Raw genomic sequence first — 18,220 nt, 5'->3', positions numbered from 1 at the left:
AGGCCTCCCTGGTGCCGCCTACCTGGCTGCAGTGTCACAGTGGACATGCCCTGAAGCAGATGGACATCAAACCTGATTGAGCACCCATGGACAACTTGGGACCAGTGCACTCCTCCATGGCACAGTCAGGGAGTGATCTTCAGGGACCCAGAGACAGGCCCATAGGTCAGATGCCGACCCTCCAGGACTCAGTTGTGTTTCTTGGGTGCCTAGAGGTGAGATTTGTGGACTACTCTTGGGAAGTGAGGAAGTCCTTGTGGGAAGAACTGAAAAGACAGTGCAGTGTGGGTCCCAGCCACACCAGGCTTAGGAATACCCCTGTTGAGGAGCTCAGCTGGATTGAGCTCATTCTTGCCAGCAGCTGCCAGAGGGAGACCTTGGAGCAAGAGTTGGGGAGAAGAGCTAAACCCACTCCTGACAGCCTGAATGTCATCTCAGATGGCCCCTACCTCCACAAGCAGATTTTCTGGCTAGGTGGGGCCACTTCAGGCCCTCTCTGGTGTTTTTTCCTAAATGGCTAAGAGTGGACCTTTGTCCCCTGCTGAAATACCTACTTTACCAGCATTTGTGGAGCCTGAGGGCAAGCACACCCAAATCTTCCACCCTCCCCTGCTATGATGGAGGATAAGGACTCACCTGGAATTTACAGGGGCCCACATACCACCTGGGGCATGCGAGTGCTTCTCCCAAAGGGTAAGAGCTGGTCACAGTTCCCTAAAAAACACTGCAGCTTGGTCCTTCTGGCAAACACCACGTACTGACAGGGTAGGTCAGCACCTTACAGCATTTACTAACCCCATCATACAGGCTGTGATTGATTCTTAGCCACAAGCACCACCTGTTGTCTCAGAGATTAAACTGGGTGTGACAGTACAATTCACACTATTGTTAAGAGTTACACTGTTATGATGACCACTGAGTAAAGAGAAATCTGAAACACTTCCATCCTCACTCATCAAAGAGAGACAAGGAATCTTCATACACACATAGCTCACCACTGCTACAGCCTACAAATAACTATCAACTGAGAAAACCACCACACTAAGACTGTCTATAACCAAGGCCTCCATCAAGAACCTAGATCCCTGTCAAAGCACCCATGAGCAAAGCCAAAGGCTCTTACCCAACATATGCTCCAGACACTCCCTTACAAGTGCAGGGGGAAGGAAAAAGAAGTCCCATCTAAACAAAAGAAAATCTCAAAATAAATGACAGACCAGTCGTGGTAGCTCACACCTGTAATCCCAGTTCTCTGAGAGGCTGCAGTAGGGGAACTGCTTGAGCTGAGGAGTTTGAGATGAGCCTGAGGAAGACCAAGACCCCATCTCTAAAAAAAACATAGCTGGGCATTGTGGTGGATGCCTTTAGTCCCAGCTACTTGTGAGGCCGGGGCAAGAGGATTGCTTGAGCCCGAGTTTGAAGTTTCTGTGAGCTATGACACCCCGGCACTCTACCACAGGCAAGAGAGTGAGACTCTGTCTTAAAAAAAAAAAAAAAAAGTGACAGGGCAGCACCTGTGGCTCAAAGGAGTAGGGCACTGGCCCCATATACTGGAGGTGGCAGATTCAAACCTGGCCCTGGCCAAAAACTGCAAATAAATAAATGAAGTAAAGGTATATATATTTTTTTTTAAAGTGACGGCTGTCCAGATGGAAATATGAAAAGTAAGAGTGAAAGGACACCCCCAAAAGGGAACACCAGCTCTCTAATAACGGATACCAACCAAGATGAAAATATTGAAATGACAGATAAAGAAATGCAAATATGGATTGCAAGGAAGCTCAATGAAATCCAAGAGAAAATGGAAAACCAACTCAAATAAACCAGAACAACAATTCAGGAAATGAATGAAAAATTCCCTAAAGAGATCATCATATTAAAAAAAAGAACCAAATAGACTTCTGGAAATGAAAAGTTCATTTAAGGAAATACAAAACATAGTGGGAAGTTTTAAGAATAGATTAGACCAGGCAAAGGAGAATCTCAGAAATTGAAGACAACTTTCCCAACTTAGTCACTTAAAAATAAACAGAAAATTAAGGGGAATAAACAAAGCTAACAAGAAATACGGGATTATGTAAAATGGCCCAATATAAGAAACATAGTCACCTGTTGGGGTGAAGAAGAAAAAGCACAGAGCTGGAAAACCTATCTGAGAGAATATTGAAGGAAGCTTTCCTGGTCTTGCTAGGAATTTAGATATCCAGATATAAGATCAATGAACATTCAGGAGATTCATTGTAAAGAAGCAATCACCAAGACACATAATCATCAGACTAGCCAAAGTCAACACATAGGAGGAATTCCAGGGAGCCATGAGGTAAAAACATCAAGTAACTTACAAAGGAAAACCCATCAGGCTAACTGCAGCCTTTTCAACTAAGACCTTGCAAGCCAGAAGGGATTAGGACCCAATCATCAGTCTTCTTGAACAGAACACCTGCCAGCCTAAATTTTTTTTTATCCTGTAAAACTGTTTCATACATGGTCTTGCTGCCTGTGGCTCAGCGTCTAGGGCATAGCCACATACACCAGAGTTGGTGGATTCGAATCCAGCCCGAGCCTGCCAAACAACAATGACAACTACAACCAAAAAAAATAAAAATAAATAGCCAGGTGTTATGGCAGGCACCTGTAGTCCCAGCTACTTGGGAAGCAGAGGCAAGACAATCACTTTAGCCCAAGAGTTTGAGGTTGCTGTGAGCTGTGACGCCACAGCACTCTACCCCAGGCTACATAGTGGGACTGTGTCTCAAAAAAAAAAAAAAAAGTTTCATATATGAAGGAGAAATAAAGACTTTTCCAGACAAACAAACCTATTTCAAGATTATAAAAGTCATCAATGACAAACCCACAGCCAACATCATACTGAATAGAGAAAAGTTGAAAGCATTTCCACTACGAACTGGATAAGGGTGCCCACTGTTACTACTTCTATTCAACACAGTGCTAGAAATCCTAGCCAGAGCAATCAGGAAAGAGAAAGAAATAAAGATTACAGGCAGCCCTTGAGTTACAAACATCTGACTTACATTACAACTTGCACTTAAAAAAAGAGGCCCTCACCTTAAGTCCCCAAGTTATAAACATCCTACTGACCTACAACTTTCACTTATGAGCACAGGCTATAACAAGTAATAGGTAAATGTACCTATTTTAGGTAGTACATTTATTATAGGTACATGTAGGTAAATGTTCCAAATTACATACAAATTCAACTTAAGAACAAACTTACAGAACCTATTCCATTCATAAACCAGGGATTGCCTGGGATTCAAATCAGTAAAGTGGAGGTCAAGCTATAACTTTTTGCTGACATATGACCTTATATCTAGAAAACCCCAAAGACTCCACTAACAGACTCCTGGAATGGATAAATAAATTCGGCAAATTCTCAGGTTACAAAATCAATCTAAATCAGTAGCATTTCTATACAACAGTAACAGTCAAGTGAGAGTCAAATCAAAGGCTCAATATCATTCATAATAGCTAAAAGAAAATAAAATACCTAACCAAGGAGGAAAAAAAATTCCTAAAAAGAGAACTGTAAGGTCAGGCTCTGTGGCTTACACCTGTAATCCTACCATTCTGGGAGGCCAAGGAGGCCTCTAGATTGCTGGAGCTCATAGTTGGAGGCCAGCCTGAGCAAGAGCAAGACCACATCCCTACTAAAAATAGGAAAACCAGTTTGGTGTGGTGGCAGGAGCTTGTAATCCCAGCTACTTGAGAGGCTGAAGCAAGAGGATTGCTTGAACCCAAGAGTTTGAGGATGCTGTGAGGTATGATGATGCCATGGTTCTCTACCCAGAGCTACAGAGTAAGACTGTCTAAAAAAAAATAAATAAAGGAAAGAAAAAACTACAGAACATTGCATAAAGGAATAGATGACAAAAATACATGGAAAACATAGCATGTTCATGGGTTAGTAGAATCAACATTATTGAAATGTCCATACTATTCAAGGTGGTTTATAGATTCATTGCAATCTCCATCAAAATACCAATGTCATGGCTAGGCGCCTATAGCACACTGGCCAAGGCTCTGGCCACATACACTGAGGCTGGTGGGTTCGAACCCAGCCAGGGTCTGCTAAACAATGACAACAACAACAACAACAACAACAACAAAAATAGCCGGGTGTTGTGGCAGGCGCCTGTAGTCCCAGCTACTTGGGAGGCTGAGGCAAGAGAATTGCTTAAGCCCAAGAGTTAGAGATTGCTGTGAGTGACATGGTGAGACTCTGTCTCCAAAAAAAAAAACCAAACAAACAAAAACCAATGTCATATATATTGCACAGATCTAGAAAAAATAATTCTGTGCTTTGTTGGGAATCAGAAAAGTACCCAGATAGCCAAAGCAATTCTTATGCAAAAATAACAAATCTGGAGGGATCACATTGTAAGACTTCTAACTATACTACAAGGCTATAGTAACCAAAACAGCATGATATTGGGACAAAAAAAAAACAAAAAAAAACAGACCAATGGAACAGAGCAGAGAACTCAGATGTAAAACCATCTACATACAGCCAATGATCTTTGACAAAGTAGACAACAACATACACTGAGGAAGGAAGCCCTATTGAATAAATGGTGCTGGGAAAATTGGATAGTTACATGTAGAAGATTGAAATAGGACCCACATCTCTCACCACTCATAAAAATTAATTCAAGATGGATAAAAGACTTAAATGTAAGGCACAAAACCATAAGAATTTCAGAAGAAAATGTTAGAAAAATTCTTCTAGATATTGGCCTAGGCAAAGAATTTATGGAGAAGACCCCAATGGCAATCACAGCAACAATAAAAATAAATGAATGGGACTTGATTAAATTAAAAACCTTCTGCACAGCTAAAGATATAATCAACGGAGCAAATAGACAACCTAGAGAATGAGAGAAAATATTCATAAACTTTGTATCTGACAAAGGGCTAATAAACAGAATCTATAAAGAACTCAAGCAAATCAGCAAGAGAAGAACAAACAATCCCATTAAAAAAGCTGGCAAAAGACATGAACAGAAACTTTTCAAAAGAATATAGAAAAAAACAGTAAACATGAAAAATGCTCAACATCACTAATTATCAGGGAAATGAAAATTAAAACCACAGGCGGTGCCCATATTTCAGTGGGTAGGGCGCCGGCCACATACACCCAGGCTGGTGGATTCAAGCCTGGCCCAGGCTAGCTAAACAACAATGACAACTGCAACAAAAAAATAGCCGGGCATTGTGGCGGGCGCCTGTAGTCCCAGCTACTTGGGAGGCTAAGGCAAGAGAATCACTTAAGCCCAAGAGGTTAAGGTTGCTGTGAGCTGTGACACCATGGCACCCTACCGAGGGCAACATAATGAGACTGTCTCAAAAAAAAGAAAGAAAGAAAATTAAAACCATAATGAGCTATCACCCCAGTTAGAATGGCTTTTATTAAAAATTCCATAAACAGTAGATGCTGGTGTGGATGCAGAGAGAAAGGAATCCTCAGACATTGTTAGTGGGACTGCCAATTAGTGAAACCTCTGTGGAAAACAGTATGGAGATTCCTCAAAGAACTTAAAGTAGACCTACCATTTGATCCAGTGATTCTACTATTTTGGATATTTGCCCAAAGGAAAAGAAGTCATTTTATCAAAAAGATATCTGCATACACTCAAATGTTTATTGCAGTGCAATTCACAATTACAAAAATGTAAATGAAACCAAGTGCCCATCAATTCATAAATGTATTAACAAAATGTGGTATATGTATACTATGGAATACTACTCAGCCATGAATAAGGATGAATTAAAGCCTTTTGAAACAATTTGGATGGAACTGGAGACCTTTCCCCTATGTCACACATCTAAAGAATGGAAAAACAAATAACATGCACTCACTATTAACCTGGAACTAACTGATGGGCACATAGGTGCACAGAGGGAAGTGAAACTCAGTGGAAATCAAGCACGGGAGAGGGGCAGAAGGGAATGGGCAAAAATTATATAATGGGTACAATGAACACTATCTGGGTAATGGGTACACTTATAACCCTGACTCAAGCATAAAAAACTGATACATGTAACCAAACAATTGTACCCTCATAATATTTTGAAACCAAAATAAATAAAACAGGCTTGACACCCATAGCACAGTGGTTATGGTGCCAGCTACGTACACTGAGGCTGGCAGGTTCAAATCCAGCCCAGGCCATCTAAACAACAATGACAACTGCAACAAAAAAATTGCTAGGAGTTGTGGCAGGTGCCTGTAGTTCTAGCTACTTGGGAGACTGAGGCAAGAGAATTGCTTAAGCCCAAGAGTTGGAGGTTGCTGTGAGCTGTGATGCCACAGCACTCTACTGAGGGTGACATAGTGAGACTCCGTCTCTAAATAAATAAATAAAACAGAAGTACATAATAAAAAGAAAGTAACCATAGATGTAACTTAGACAAAGATACTGTATATAAATCCCTCCTGCTCTGGTAAGACATTGGATTTTGTCAAAAAGAAGGCCTGGGGTGGTGCCTGGGGTGACGCCTGTGGCTCAGTGAGTAGGGCACCGGCCCCATATACTGAGGGTGCCCCGGCCAAACTGCAACAAAAAAAATAAAATCATCCGGGCATCGTAGCAGGCGCCTATAGTCCCAGCTACTCGGGAGGCGGAAGGAAAAGAATCACCTAAGGCCAATAGCTGGAGGTTGCTGTGAGCTGTGACAGCATCGCACTCTACAACGGGTGACAAAGTGAGACTCTGTCTCTTAAAAAAAAAAAAGAAGATGGCCTCTTTCCTTCCCAGTCAAGATAGATTTGGGGGCGCCAGGCATGGTGGCTCAAGCCTGTAATCCTAGCATTGTGGGAGGCTGAGACGGGTGGATTGCTTGAACTCATGAGTTCGAGACTAGCCTGAGCAAAAAGTGAGACCCTGTCTCTACTAAAAATTAAAAAACTGAGGCAAGAGGATCACTTGAGCCCAAGAGTTGGAGGTTGCTGTGAGCTAGGACACAACAGTACTCAACCCAGGATGACAGCTTGAGAATCTGTCTCAAAAAAAAAATGAAAGTTACATTTGCAGGTAAGAGTTAGAAAATGGTTTGTGAGAGATGAACTGCCCTGTATAAATAAAGCAGATGGGCCAGACATGGTGGCTCACACCTGTAATCTTAGAACTCTGGGAGGCTGAGGCAGGTCGATTGCTTGAGCTCAGAAGTTGGAGACCAGCCTGAGCAAGAGCAAGACCCTGTTTCTATTAAAAATAGAAAAACTAGCTGGGCGCAATGTAGGGGTCCTATAGTTCCAGCCTACTTGGGCAGCTGAGGCAAGAGGATTGCTTGAGCCTAAGAATTTGAGGTTGCTGTGAGCTATGACACTACAGCACTCTACCCAGAGCAATAGAGTAAGACTCTATCTCAAAAAAATAATAAATAAATAAAAAATAAAAGGGAAGGAATAGAGACCTTGACAGTGAAACTAGGCTGATGTTCTAGGCAATAAGTTTTGTTTTGTTTTGTTTTTTGTTGTTGTTTTTTTTTTTTTTGAAAAGTTCAAAATTCCTTAATTTTTTATTCCTGGTACCACTACCACAATTTACAAGGCAATATACCTGATGTAATGAAAAGAAAAAGAGGGCGGCGCCTGTGGCTCAGTCGGTAAGGCGCCGGCCCCATATACCGAGGGTGGCGGGTTCAAACCCGGCCCCGGCCAAACTGCAACCAAAAAAATAGCCGGGCGTTGTGGTGGGCGCCTGTAGTCCCAGCTACTCGGGAGGCTGAGGCAAGAGAAACGCTTAAGCCCAGGAGTTGGAGGTTGCTGTGAGCCTTGTGACGCCACGGCACTCTACCGAGGGCCATAAAAAGTGAGACTCTGTCTCTACAAAAAGAAAAAAAAAAAAAAAAAAAAAAAAAAAAAAAAGAAAAGAAAAAGAAAAAGACAAAGCTACACCAGATAAAAGACCTCAGGAATGTACATCTAATTGACACTACATTGCATTAATCAACAGCTGCACTTTTTGCAAACTGTGGCTATGACAGTCCTGAACAAGAAGGGTTTCCTGTTTAAGCTGCAGTAACTTTTCTGACTATGGATCATCGTTCCTCCTGTGGCAGATTTTTACAGTTCCTCTAATGCATTTGGGACAACTGTCTCAAAGTAACCTGCAGCTTTCCTGACAACTCCTCGCTCTCTCTCCTGCTAAGAATTGTAGCCCTTTTATGTTGTTTTTAGAACCTTTTGCTACCATAGCCACCACTTCCACCACCAGATCCATAACCACCTCCATATGGACTGCCCGAGCTTCTTCCACCAAAACTGCCCCCCTTCTTGGGTCCATAATTTGATTGCTGTTGTCCACTATAATTTCCAAAATCATTATAGTTCCCACCACCACCATAGTTACCACCTCCAAAATTTCCTCCTTCATTGTAACCATCATATCCTCCTCCACCACCATATCCGCCACCTTGGTTTCCATATCCTGGTCCACCACCACCATAGTCCCCTCTACTACTGTAACCAGGACCACCGCCATAGTTCCCACCATCACCTCCAAATCCATTGTATCCACCATCGCCTCCTCCATAACTACCTCTGCTGCCACCACCTCCACCACCATATCTTCCTCTTCCACCAAAGTTTCCACCACGGCCAAAATTACCTCTACCACCTCCAAAGTTTCCTCCCCGACCCATAAAGTTGCCAGATCCACCTCCACGACCTCTTTGCAATCCAGCAGACTGCATCTCTTGTTTAGAAAGGGCCTTTTTCACATCACAGTTATGCCCATTAATAGTGTGGTATTTCTGAACAACAATTTTATCAACAGTATCATGATCATCAAAAGTTACAAAAGCAAATCCTCTCTTTCTTCCACTCTGCCTGTCTTCCATAACGTCTATGGTTTCAATCTTGCCATACTTTTCAAAGTAGTCTCTCAAATTATATTCTTCTGTATCTTCTTTAATACCACCAACAAAAATTTCCTTCACTGTGAGATGGGCCCCAGGCTTTACAGAATCCTCTCTAGAAACAGCTCTTTGGTTCCACAACAGCCCATCAACCTTGTGTGGTCGAGCACACCTTGCTGCAGCCACCTCTTCCACACAAGAGTAAGTCACAAAACCAAGGCCCCTGGGACGTTTTGTTTGGGGATCTCTCATTACCACACAATCTGTGAGTGTGCCCCATTTCTCAAAATGTTCTCTTAACTATCATCTGTAGTTTCAAAGCTCAGACCACCAAGAAACAGTTTTCTCAACTGCTCTGCTTCCTTTGGATCATGGCCCTCCATTTTGAGACCGGACTCGCCTCTTCCAACTCGAGTTCAATATGGGACCCTAGGCAATAAGTTTTGTATGGGCTATTTTTAGTTATTGGATAACAATTCATAGCTGATATATACATAACACACAACAAAAAAATGCATGTTGTTTTAGCTACCATTATAAATCTAACAGCTTAAAACAATACCCACTTAATATCTCAGTTTCCTTGAGTCACAAGTTTTGGCCCAGCATGGACCTGCTGTATTCCTTGCTTAGGGTCTCATGGAGCCAAAATCAAGAATTCAGCATGATTTTTTGTTTCTTTTTTGAGACAGTCTCTCTGTGTTGCCCAGCTGCAGTGCAGTAGCATCCATAGTTCACAACAACCCCAAACTCCTGGGCTCCAATGATCCTCTTGCCTCAGCTCCTGAATAGCTGGGGCTACAGGCATGTGCCCCTGGCCCAGCTAATTTTTCTACTTTTAGTAAAGACAGGGTGCTCACTCCTGCTCAGGCTGGTCTTGAACTCCTGACCTCAAGTGATCCTCCTGCCTCGGCCTCCCAGAGTGCTAGGATTACAGGCATGAGTCACCACACTCAGCCAGGATTGCAATCTGTACTGGGGAAGAATCCCCATCCAGACTCACTGAGGGTGTTGGCAGAATTTAGTTCCTTCTCATGTTTCCCACTTGGCCCCATCTCTAACTCCAAGCCAGCAAAGAAGTATTGAATTCTTCCCATGCTTGGAATCTCTGACTTTCCCTTATGCCTTCTGTGGTTTTTGTTTGTTTATTTATTTAGAGACAGAGTCTTACTCTGTCACCCTGAGTAGAGTATCCATCATCATTCACAGCAACTTCGAACTCTTGGGCTCAAGTGATCCCCTTGCCCTAGCCTCCCGTAGCTGGGACTACAGATGATTGCCATAATACCTGGCTAGTTTTTCTGTTTTTAACAGGGATGGAGTCTTACTCTTGCTCAGGCTGTTTTCGAATTCCTGAGCTCAGGAGATCCACCTTCTGTGGCCCCTAGAGTGCTAGGATTACAGGTGTGAGCCACTGTGCCCAGCCCTCTTCTGCTTTTAAGGGCTCATGCGATTATAGTGGCTCCATCTGGATAATTCAGGATAATATCCTCATTTTAATCACACATCTGCAAAAATCCCTTTGTCATGTAATATAACATATGAACAGAATTAACAGTAGAGGATAAAGGTCCTGGGAGAAAGAATTCTGTCTATCACACATGTTCCTTTCAACTGGAACCAGAACTTCGATAAAAATTGACCACATCCTGAGCTTTATAAAGCAAGACCTCTCCCGAAGTTTCAATAATTGATCACATATTCTCTCACTACAGTGGAATTGAGCTAGAAATCAATAAAGAACAATACTCAGAAAATCTCTAAATGCTTGAAATTGAGGAGTGCACTTTCAGATACTCATGAATCAAACTGAAGAAGGAATTACAGCACAAATTAGAAAATATTTTCACCTGAATGATAATGAAGATACATAGAGTGTCATCAGTGATTAGAGCAAACATTATAATAGTAAAATTGTGAAAGCTTTCCATTTGAGATCAAGGATAAGACAAGGAGGTCCTCCATCACTTCTATTCAACGTTGCATTGGAATCCCTAAAACCAGGAGGCGGAAAAAATAAGCACCATCGAGCATTGCTTAACAACAGGGTGCACAAGAAACAGGTTGTGGTACAAACGTCACAGACTGTACTTATGAAACCTAGATGGCTTAGACTACTGCTCCTCGGCTAAAAACCTGTTCAATTTGTTACTGTACTGAATACTATAGAGGCAGTTATAATATAATGGTTAGTATGTGTCTAAACAGAAAAAATACAGTTAAAAATATGGTTTAAAAGATAAAAAATGGTACATCTGTATTGAGCACTGTGAATGGAGCTTGCAGGACTGGAAGTTGCTCTGGGTGAGTCAGTGAGTATGAAGGTCGAGGTTATTACTGAAGGTTACTGCAGGCTATAAACACCATATACTTAGGCTACACCAAATTTCTTTAAATTTTTTTCTTTCTTCCATAATAAATTAACCTTAACTCACTATAATGTCCCTACTTTATAAACTTTCGGATTTTTTTCTTTTTTACTGAGACAGAGTCTCACTTTGTTGCTCAGGCTAGAGTGCCATGGCGTCATAGCTCCCAGTAACCTCAAACTGCTGGGTTCTAGCAATCTTCTTGCCTGTCTCCAAGTAGCTGGGACTGCAGGCACCTGCCACCATGCCTTGGTTAACTTTTTTCTGTTTTTAGTAGAGACTGGGTCTTGCTTTTGCTCAGGCTGGTCTCAAATTCCTGAGCCCAAATGATCCTCCCAAATTGGCCTCCCAGGGTGCTAGGATTTACAGGTGTGAGCCACCACATCTGGCCTAATTCCATGTATTTTTAAATATGTTGGTCCTTATAATTTCAACTATGTAAGCATCTCAAAAGACACAGAAAAGCCATTTAATAAAAGTCAACACTGTCTATTATTTTAAAACAGAACAAAAGGGTGGCGCTGGTAGCTCAGTGGGTAGGGTGCAGGCCACATACACCGAGGCTGGTGGGTTCCAACTCGGCCCAGGCCTGCTGAACAACAAGGACAACTGCAACAAAAAAATCAGCCGGGCGTTGTGGCCGGCACCTGTAGTCCAAGCTACTCCAGAGGCTGAGGCAAGAGAATCGCCTAAGCCCCAAAGCTGGAGGTTGCTGTGAGCTGTGACGCTACAGCACTCTACCAAGGGCGACAAAGTGAGACTCTGTCTCTACAAAAAAAAAAAGAAGAAGAATAAATAAGCAGACTTTGGTTAAGCTATTTACTTCAGGATTTTACAAGATGTTCTAGTCTTATGGCCACAAGCTACTATACTACATCGCATCTGAATGATTTTACAAAACGTGTACACTAGATGTCGCTGTGGAGCTCACTGTGTTTGTAATTCTGCTAGAGGAGGGCTCTAACAGGTGGAGTCAGTCATTTGTCATAAAATTTGAGTTGCCCTTAGTTTTGCTGTTATCATGTGCCAGATCAAAAATACTATTAGACTATGTTCATATAATTATGCTAAAATGAACATAACAGTAGAGGAATAGAAAATCAGTAAATATGAAATAAGCTGCCTTGATTTCAACTTGGTGTTTCCAATAGAATATAACTTGATTATCAAGATTTATGAACCAGTGTAGGATCATTTATTGTCTATTAACAACATGACCCTTTCATCAGAACAGGATCCATTTAAGGTAGTATTTTGTATAGTGAACCTTGGAATATCCAGGAACAACAAGGTAATACTTTTTTTTTTTAATTTCAGGTTAATTTGAGGGTAAAAGAATTAGGTTACAATGTTTGCATTTGTTAGGTATAGTCCCTGTTGTAGTTGTGTCCTGCCTTCAAGGGTAATATATTTTTGTTTTTTTTTAAGATTCAGCCAGGTGCAAAGGCTCATGCCTGTAATCTTAACACTTTGGAAGGTGGAGGCAAGAGAATCACATGAGCCCGTGAGCTCTAGACCAGCATGGGAAACATAGCAAGACCCTGTCCTTACAAAAATATTGAAAAAATTAGTCAGGTGTGCTGGAGTGCCCAAATAGCCCCAGCTTCTCAGGAGGCTGAGGCAGGAAGATCACTTGAACCCAGGAGTTTGAAGCTGCAATGACCTATGATGGGGCAACAGAGCAAGACCCTATCTGAAAAGGAAAAAAAATTAAAATTTGAAAGAGTAATGCAAACATGTAGTTCAAAAGTTTAAATATTAAAGAAGATACAGTGAAAAGTCTTTCTCTCACCCCTGACCCCACACTACCCAGTTCCCATCCCATAAACAAAAAATTATTATCAGGCTTTTTTTTTTTTTTTGAGACAGTCTCACTTTGTCACCCTCGGTAGAGTGCCATGGCATCGTAGCTCAGAGCAACCTCAAACTCTGAGGCTCAAGCAATCCTCTTGCCTTAGCCTCCTGAGTAGCTGGGACACAGGCCTGCTACAAAGCCTGGCTATTTTTCAGAGACAATCTCTTGCTCAGACTGGTCTCTACCTCCTGAGCTCAGGCAATCCACCTGCCTTGGCCTCCCAGAGTGCTAGGATTACAGGCGTGAGCCACCGTGCCTGGCCTATTATCAGTTTTTGTGTATATGTTTTTCCAGACATATTACACACACAGCATAGACACACACGCACGCACACACACAATCTTACTCCCATATACTGTTTCATACCTTAGTATTTTCTTTTCTTTCTTTCTTTCTTTTTTTTTTTTTTTTTTTGAGACAGAGTCTCAAGCTGTTGCCCTGGGTAGAATGCCATGGCATCACAGCTCACAGCAACCTCAATCTCTTGGGCTTAAATGATCCTCTTGCCTCAGCCTCCCAAGTAGCTGGGACTACAAGCACCCACAACAATGCCTGGCTATTTTTTGGTTGTAGTCATCATTGTTGGGCAGGCTGGAGATCTTTCTACATCAGTTCAAAAGGCTTTGGTTTATGTGCATTTCTATTTACTAGCAGTTACATAGTGTTCCATGTATGGTCACACCATACTTAACTCTATTGATGAGTTAACTGCATTGTTCCCATTCTGTTTAATGACATAATGAATCATCTTGTACACATACCATTTTGCACACGTGTTGTTAAGTGTAAGAAAAAATTCCCCCCATATTCCCCATATTTTTGGTCCAGAAATAACTGGACCAAAACATATACGCATTTGTGATTTCTGATAGACAGATGCTGGCAGCATAATACGTCTTCATAGCTACAGTGCTCTTGCTTTGTTTTTCTCTGCCCTTCCCCCTTTTAGGAGTACTGACGTGTGTGTGTGTGTTACAAACAAAAACATCTATAACCATGTAAAGTTGATTAATCCTAATCGGGGCTGAAGGCAGCTGTATTTTTTATAGCCTACAGGGTTTTTTTTAATCCTGGTTCTTCCTCTTATTAACTTTGGGATAGAGTATAGGGTTAAAAGTACTAGCCACTAGGGACAGAGTGATCTGGGGAAAGCCAAGCATCACTGTTGGCCCAAGTACTAAAAATAATACTCACTAGACACAGCATACTGTCCCAGCCCTAAGTCATATGTAGTAGTAATAAGAAAAAGACAAACAGGGTGGTGCCTGTGGCTCAGTGGGTAGGGTGCCGATCCCATATACCAAGGGTGGTGGGTTCAAATCCAGCCCCGGCCAAACTGCAACAAAAAAATAGCTGGGCATTGTGGCGGGCACCTGTAGTTCCAGCTACTCAGGAGGCTGAGGCAAGAGAATCACCTAAGCCCAGGAGTTGGAGGTTGCTGTGAGCTGTGATGCCATAGCAACCTACGGAGGGCGATAAAGTGAAACTCTGTCTCCAAAAAAAAAAGAAAGAAAGAAAGAAAAAAGAAAAAGGCCAACAGAAGTGCAGGAAACAGAATGTATTAAGAGTTCAATCATACAGTTAAAGAAAAACTCGCTTTTTAACCTTGACTCTCTTTTTGAACTGCTGTGCTGTTATTTTCTCATGTCTGCCTTCAGTAAAAGCCTGTGAGGATCACTGGGGAGCCCTGTACCCTTGTCTCTCCTTGCAAAGGACTTGCTGGTGTTGTCCCCCTGGGTCCACTCAGTTCAATGCAGACTGGACTGAGAAGCTGTTATTATTTTGCATTGAGTTGCACTGACAATTATCTATTACCTCTCCCTCTGTTTAGCTATCAATTAACTTGTGTATAACAGCCTTTCCGTTGCTCCCTATTAATTTTCATCTACTAATCTTTTAGTGGCTTAAAAAGTAGATCTCCAAGCTTATTAGGTCTTTGTCAGGAAAAGATCAAGCTACATTCATTAACAATATGATTTGTTTCTCATGTTAGACATCAGAATTCTACCTTTATTTCAAATTTGTAATATGAGATTCTTTATACTTATTTCCTTCACAACAAAGCATAGTTATGTGCTTTAATGTTATTTATTTATTTATTTATTGTTATTATTTTTTTTTTTGAGACAAAGTTTTACTATGTCACCCTCGGTAGAGTGCCATGGCATCACAGCTCATAGCAATCTCAACCTCCTGGGCTTAAGTGATTCTCTTGCCTTAGCCTCCCAAGTAGTTAGGACTATGGGCGCCTGCCACAATGCCTGGCTATTTTTTGGTTGCAGTTGTCGCTGTTGTTTGGCGGGCCCAGGCTGGGTTTGAACCCACCAGCTCTGGTGTATGTGGCTGGTGCTCCAGCTGCTGAGCTATAGGCGCCAAGCCTAATGTTATTTTTTGATTAACCATATAAATCTTGATATGAGGACTTTAACAAAGCTGAACATAAAGAATTGAGTTACTATATATGCATTAAATCCATGAAATGGGCATTCAAATGTTCTGTCTATAGTATATTATTATTATTATTATTTTGAGACAGAGTCTCACTTTGTCATTCTCTGTAGAATGCCATGGCATCATACCTCACAGCAGCCTCAAACTCTTGGGCTCAAGCAATTCTCTTGCCTTAGCCTCCCTAGTAGCTGGGACTACAGGCGCCCGCCACAATGCCCAGCTATTTTTAGAGACAGGGGTCTCGCTCTTGGTCCAGCTGGTCTCCAACCTTGAGCTCAGGCAATCCACTCACCTCAGCTTCCCAGAGTACTACGATTACAGGGATGATATAGTATGTTATTTCAGCTTCTAAATGTGTCCATGTAATAGATTGCTCCAAAACAGAGCTTCTGATGGGTACCATGGCTCACAGCTATAATCCTAACACTCTGGGAGATCGAGGTGGGTGAATTGCTTGAACTCAGGAGTTCAAGACCAGCCTGAGCAAGAGCAAAACCCTGTCTCTACTAAAAACAGAAAAAACTAGCTGGACATTATGGTGGGGTGCCTATAGTCCCAGCTCCTCGGGAGGCTGAGGCAAGAAGATCAGTTGAGCCTAAGAGTTTGAGGTTGCTGTGAGCTATGATGATGCCACAGCACTACACCCAAGGACAACAGAGTGAGACTCTGTCTTACAAAAACAAAAAAATTCAAGTTTCAAAATTGCTGTGCTGGTTATTAAGTTATTGTCCTGGGCTGGGCATGGTAGCTCACATCTGTATTCCCCGCACTTTGGGGAGTGGAGGATTGCTTAAGGGTAGGAGTTCCAGACCAGCCTTGGTCAACATAATGAGACCCTAGGTCAAATCAAAAATATGTTTAAAAAAATTAGCCAGGAGTGGTGGCCTATACCTGTCAAATCCCAACTACTTAGGAGGCTGAGGCAGAAGGATCATTTGAGCCCAGAAGTTTGAGGTTATAGTGAGCTATGATGGGACCACTGTACTCTAGCCCAGGTGATAGAGTAAGACTCCATCTCTAAAAAGAAAAAAAGAGAGAGAGAAGAAAGAAAGAAAAATAAATATTAAATTATTATTTCTCAGCTCTAAACCTACTCCTCTATACTTTCTAATACAAAGGCTGAGACAGTACAAAATACTATTTTAGGTTTTCCCAATAGGGAGTGCTTTTGTTTTTCTTTTTTGAGACATAGTCTTATTTTGTCACCTTAAGGAGAGTGCCATGGAGTTCTAGCTCACAGCAACCTCAAACTCTTGGGCTCAAATGATCCTCTTCCCTTAGCCTCCAAAGTACCTGGGACTACAGGCGCCCACCACAATACCCAGCTATTTTTAGAGACGGGGTCTCGCTCTTGCTCAGGCTAGTCTCCAACTTCTGAGCTCAGGCGATCCACCCATCCTGGCCTCCCAGAGTGTTGGGATTACAGCAGGAGGGAGATGGAACTTGACTTCTGTTCCCATTAGAGTTCTTCACATCTTCCTCCCTTCACTCTGGCAGCAATGATGGTCCCAGTTCCCAGCTTTTTCTAGCATTTACAGATTCAGTCTCATTGAATGCCCTCAGAGACACCAGCACCAGCTAGGCAGCCCCTTCTCACAGGTTTGGGTCCTAGTTCCACAGGGCCCCTCCTGTCTGCTGTTAAATTGTAGTAACTTCCCTTTGTGCCTCTAGCACCAGCAGCGGGAGCTGCTTTCTGCAGTTATTATCTGTGTGACCTCGGTCTTCTCTTTGCTCCCTTAAAGTTTTCCAATGCCCCTTTAAGCAATTCCCATATCGAACATTCTATTAAAATAACCAGTGTTGGCTTGGCACTCATAGCTCAGTGGTTAGGGCACCGGCCACGTACACCAGGGCTGGTGGGTTGGAATCCAGCCAGGGCCAGCTAAACAATAATGACAACTGCAACAACAAAAAAAGTAGCTGAAAAAAAGTAGCTGGGTGTTGTGGAGGGCGCCTGTAGTCCCAGTACTTGGGAGGCTGAGGCAAGAGAATGGCTTAAGTCCAAGAGTTGGAGGTTGCTGTGAGCTGTGATGCCATAGCACTCTACCAAGGGTAACATAATGAGACTCTGTCTTAAAAAAAATAAAAATAAACGGTGGCGCCTGTGGCTCAGTGAGTAGGGTGCCAGCCTGCCAGTCCCTTATATGGAGGGTGGTGGGTTCAAACCCAGCCCTGACCAAACTGGCACAAAAAATAGCCAGGTGTTGTGGCAGGCGCCTATAGTCCCAGCTACTGGGAGGTTGAGGCAAGAGAATCGCCTAAGCCCAAGAGCTGGAGATTGCTGTGAGCTGTGACACCACAGCACTCTATGGAGGGCGACTGAATGAAACTCTGTCTAAAAAATAAATAAATAAATAAAAATAAACAATTTAATTATTTAAACAAAATAACAGTGTTATTTCTTTTCTCCTAATAGAATGATTATAACCCCAGTTTTGTCAAGGAAAATAAGCAAGCATAAAATACTCTACTTAACTATTGTACGTATGCCATCAATTAATGCCTTATTTGGGACACTCAGGCTGTGTTTTTCCTATCCTCTCACTCAACAACACAATTAACACAGAAGATTTCTAGGACCAAGTCTGGGAGATTTCTCCTCCCCATAAAACAAGCAATCTGATCCACAGTGGACACTAGCTGAATGTCCTCTAATTCAAGTCCA

At 42.3% G+C, this 18,220-nt stretch overlaps 1 pseudogene; it reads right to left on the bottom strand.

Moving 5' to 3' along the window:
* Positions 1-8,196: 8,196 nt before the first annotated feature.
* On the bottom strand, positions 8,197-9,263 carry LOC128581926 (heterogeneous nuclear ribonucleoprotein A3-like; annotated as a pseudogene).
* Positions 9,264-18,220: the final 8,957 nt, after the last annotated feature.

This window comes from Nycticebus coucang, chromosome 3 (assembly GCF_027406575.1).
Source record: "Nycticebus coucang isolate mNycCou1 chromosome 3, mNycCou1.pri, whole genome shotgun sequence".
Classification (NCBI taxonomy): domain Eukaryota; kingdom Metazoa; phylum Chordata; class Mammalia; order Primates; family Lorisidae; genus Nycticebus; species Nycticebus coucang.
The sequence above is the reverse complement of the archived record's forward strand: the minus strand, read 5'-3'. Positions and strand labels throughout refer to the sequence as shown.